Source organism: Anguilla anguilla, chromosome 12, assembly GCF_013347855.1.
Source record: "Anguilla anguilla isolate fAngAng1 chromosome 12, fAngAng1.pri, whole genome shotgun sequence".
Classification (NCBI taxonomy): Eukaryota; Metazoa; Chordata; class Actinopteri; order Anguilliformes; family Anguillidae; genus Anguilla; species Anguilla anguilla.
Window position 1 is genome coordinate 31,364,266 of NC_049212.1, and position 5,000 is coordinate 31,369,265.

Below are 5,000 nucleotides of genomic sequence, written 5' to 3' on the forward strand. Positions count from 1 at the left end.
CACACTCTCTTTCTCACACACACACAGTAAGGATGTGGTCAGAGAACTGGTTGTTCCACAGGCAGGAACCTTTGGACCACAGGCCCTGCATGCTGACTCTAATCCAGTCAGACAGACACTTGAGTAAATGCCCAGTCTGACATGAACCAGGACCTCACCATCAGCCGCCTGACCACTGCGGTCAGTCACCCGTCCCACCTGCGCTACGAGGGACAGTCAGTAAAAATAAAATAAATAAATCTTTTAGAACTAAATAATTTCACTGCAACATGTTTTTTTTTTCAGTCATCCAAGACACATATTGGGTTATGAACGGGTGTGTTCTGTGCTTGTTTGCATGTGTGTGTTTGCGTTTGACTGTGTGCGTGTGTGCAAGCCTGTGTGTGCTAAATGCCAGTGGCTTGTATGGGGGTGGGGTGGGGTGGGGTGGGGGGGTTAGGTATAGTGATAGGGGGTGTGTTTTATGCCATGGATATTTTAATGTGTATTTTTGTCTTCTTGATAAGTCAACAGCGCGTAGCAGCCACTAATGGGGAGAGAAGTCTCCATATATAGACATACGCTGCTGTAGGGGCGTGTGTGCTGGTGCCGTGCGTTTGTGTGTCCTTGCGTGCGTGCGTGCGTGTGTGTGTGTGTTTGTACCCGCGCTGTCTTTCTCCTCCTTCACCGACTCCTCCACTCTTCCTCTCCTTCCCTCCTGCTCTCCGCTGGGTCCTTTGATTCTGCGCCTCTGTCACAGGGAGGGGATGAATAATTGAGACCCCCAGAGATGAGCAAATGTGTTTATTGTTGTCGTCGACTTCGTCTCCGCCGCCCGCTTTTTATTTTACCCTTGCACTCGTTGGCCTGTGAGAGGGAGAGAGAGAGAGGGAGAGAGAGAAGAGAGAGAGATGAAAGCACAGGAAAGAGGGATGAGAATGGGTGGTGGTAGAGGAAAGAAGGAAAAGGGACTTCCAAGGTGGCAAGGTGCTGCAGGGAAATGGAGGGATTTAGAGGGAGATGGAGATGGAGATCAGGGTGGAGGATGGAGGGACCAAAATGGGTGATAGAGGAACAGTAACGAGGTAGCAAACATGGGAGTCCAAAAATTGGAAAATGGAGGGTGACAGAAAAAAGGAGAGAAAACGGGGTAATGGGTGGGGTTCAGATCGGGGGGGGGGGGGGGGGGGGTGGTTGGAGTAAAGAGACTCAGAGACACAGGAGAAGAAGAGAGTAGGGCTTGTCGCCATGGCAAGTGTGTTTAAAAATTGAGCAGGCACTTAAAAAAACAGAATTAAAAATATATACACGTTTTTGAAAAAGCCCTGAACAAGCACTTGTAGCATTTTTCGCAGTTTTTTGCGTGTGATGTCCAGACACTCTCCCCTTTCTGGATACACAATCTGAAGGGGGGGGGGGGGGGGGCACTGGATAGAGAGAATGGGGCATACAGAGGGGAGAGAGAGAGAGAGAGGGATAGAGCAAAAGAGAGCAAAGGGGTAGATGCAATGTGGCTTAATGGATGCATTTTAGCTTCACTAATTTTAGGGACCTTTTAACAGCCTTTTCCTTCTCTGATTCTCTCCCCCTCTCTCTTCCCCTCCCTCACTCCCTCACTCTCTCCCCCCTCTCTTTCTCTCCCCCTCTCTCTCTGTCTTTACCACTCCCTCTCTCTCTCTCTCTCTCTGCATTTCAGTTAATTTAATGAAGGGTCGCCCGATTGCTTTTAGCATTAATATTCCAATACGGAGTGGTGTAAATAATTAATGCCTCCCTCCCTCCCCTCTCTCTCTCCCTCTCTCTCTCTGGTGGATGTTAAGTCCCATCTGTCCTTTGTATGGAGGGCTACATGGGACTGTGCTGTCACTAAGAGCCCTGCTTTCAGAGAACGAGCGAAGGAAAGATTCAGAGAGCACGATGGCGGACGTAGAGAGGGCTGTTAAGACGTGGAAAAGGAGAGACGTGGAAAAATTTGGAAGGAGGGATGATGTAAATTGGAGGAAAAGTGAGATTTGAGGAGAAATGGGAAGATCAGAGGATGGGGGGGGGAGATATGAAGGAGAATTTAAAGAACGAATGGCGAAGTGGAGGGAGGAATGGTTGTGTTGCAGGAAAGCCAGAGGAATATGGTTATGTGGCAGCAGCGATGGGAGGAAATGGTGGTGTGTTGGTGGTTTCACTGCGAGGCTGTGATTGAGAGAGTGCTTTTAGAGGTTTCACACTGTGGTTACACGCTTTCCCCTGTTCAGTGTTCCAGCACACTAGCATTGCTTTTTGACAAAAAAAATACCTTAGAATTACTTTGTACTATAAGAACTGGATTTTCTTAGCAGGAAATAATGTTTCCACAAGACTATCCATAGGAGGTGATTTGTGATGTCATAATGTGCAGTGATATTCCAGTCATCCCATATATGGTGGTGCAGGGACTCAAAGCCAGCCCCACCACAGCAACACTGTTGTGGAAACTACTGTGACATAACCAGGGGCACAAGTTTGTCCCAGCGTGCTGGAAATCAATGGGAAGATTACAAATAACAGCAATGGCGCTATGTGGCACTTTGTGGCCGGGTCCACTTTCCAGGACGGGACAGGGAAGTAGCGTGGGACCGAGGCACAACAGGGGTTGAGAAGGTGCCTTCGGCGCGGGAAACCACTGACCTAAATATCCGCCCCCTTGTTCACCCGCATGAACCGAGAAACATTCGCGGTCAGCTCTCTCTCGCTCTCTCTCTCCCTCTCCCCCTCATCTTCGCTCTGCCCCTCTTATCAGCTGCCCGCTGTGTCCCGTGTCTGAGCGGATTGTTGACATCGAGGGTTAGGGTTCGATTTTAACGCGCCAGTCCCGGTTCACCTTTCAGCGGCACCACCGCAGCCGCTAACAGGGAACCGCGACGCTCCGGTCAGCCGCTGGCCTGCCGCAACCTTACGGCACTGTGGCGTGGACTCGGATCACAGCGGCACCGTCGCTAGTGCAGGCAGCGGGCCGCTCATATAACCCCCCTGCGGTCTACGGAAAGGGCCGAATCGGTTGACGTAGAGCTGGTCGTGCCCACACACACACACACAGTGACACGGTGTCTCGCTGGTGCCGGAGTTATAGTGTGTGTAGGACAGCCTGAGAGAACTGGAATTTCAGGAATCTTTGAGAAGAACATCTCTGACCCAAATCGCCGGGCCCGGCGTGGTGTTCCCCGGCAGAAGCCGCCTCTGCAGGCGCGCTAACCGAGGGAGCCTCGGTCGCGGTCGTCGGTGTGGTCGGGGGGGGGGGGGGGTGGCCGGGGGGGTCACTCGCGGCGCGTAGCAGCGACCGCGATCCCGCAGCCCTCCGGAGGCCGTCGGAGAGGTGTGAGCGAGTGGAGACGCGACCGTGGCAACAGCGGCGGTAATCCGTGCGGAGTGCAGTGCTGTTGGGGGGGGGGCGTGGGGGGGGGGGGGGGGACTCGGGGACGGGGCGGGGGGGGTGACGCGGCGGTTTAGCCGTAAGCGCATTAGCGGAGCGGAGCGCCGCGTAATGGACGGGCGCCGCCGGGCCAGGAAAGGAGAGAGAGCCGTTAGCGCGGGCTAAGAGGATATGCGATGGCGGTAAGAGCAGTCCTAATCCGGGCCTGGCGGCCATGGCGGCCGTGGCGGCGGAGGATCAGGGTTCGTGGGGCGTCCCCCCCGTTCCCTTCGCTGTTGACCGAAAATAAGACGGTTTCTCCCGCGCACTTTCACGAGCGCCTTCCGAATGTGAACGTCTGTGAGAGAGACGGTCGGAGCGAGAGATGAAGAGAGAGTGGGATGGGGGATGGAGGAGGCAGGAGGTTAGGAGTGGGGATTGGAGATAGGGAAGTGGGGTGTACCTCAGGGAGAGCTATGGATAGCCGGAGAAATAGAGAGCGACTGTTTTGAATTGAAGGAAAATGAGTGAATGAATGATAGAGCATGCGAGAGATGGAGAGAGGGATTGGAGGGAGCTGGGTACAGGTGAGGACAGAGAGGGAAATATCAGAGAGAGCGATGGCAGAATTGAGAGAAAGAAAGAGAGGTCTTCGCCAGTTGCTGCAGACTGTTTCATTTGAGCTAGCGGCTCCCTGTAAAATTGTAATGAGTTCAGCTAATTAATTTAGTCCATGCCAACAGATGGCTATAGCCACATGGTTGCTGTTAAGAGAGGAAAGCCCCTCCTTCCCCTCTCTCCTTGTCTTTCCTCTCTCCCTCTCTCTCTCGCTCTCTCTCTCTCTCTCTTGCTCTCAAATTCAAATGGAGATTTATTATTCAAACAAACCATGTTGCCAACGCATTGTAACCAGGTACACAAACATAGACATAACAATGATGCAAACAACACCAATGATATATTCAGGCTATATAAACATCTAAACTGTATAAAATGAGTCTTATTATGGCAGCCTTGGGCCATGTCAAAATGTGAACCTCTTATTGCAAGGCTTTATGGTCCATTTCCTGTTTTTGTGTGACTCTGGGTGCTTATGGGTTCTGACTCAGGCCCTGTGCTGTGTAATGACTCAGTTCCTGTGCTGTGTAGTGACTCTGGCTGTGTGCAGTGTGTAGTGACTCAGGCTCTGTGCTGTGTAATGAATCAGGCCTTGTGCTGTGTAATGACTGAACACTGTGCAGTGTAGTGACTCAGGCCCTGTGCTGTGTAATGACTGAATCCTGTGCAGTGTAATGACTCAGGCCCTGTGCTGAGTAATGACTGAATCCTGTGCGGTGTAATGACTCAGGCCCTGTGCTGTGTAATGGTTCAGACTCTGCACTGTGTAGTGACTCAGGCCCTGTGCTGTGTAATGACTCAGACCTGTGCTTTGTGATGAATCAGGCTCTGTGCTGTGTAATGACTGGGGCTTTGTGCTATGTAATGACTGAACCCTGTGTTGTGTAATGACTTGGACTCTGTTTTGTGTAGTGACTCAGGCCCTGCGCTGTGTAATGACTAGGGCTCTGTGCTTTGTAATGACTCAGGCTCTGTGCTGTGTAATGACTCAGGCCCTGTGCTGTGTAATGACTCAGGCTCT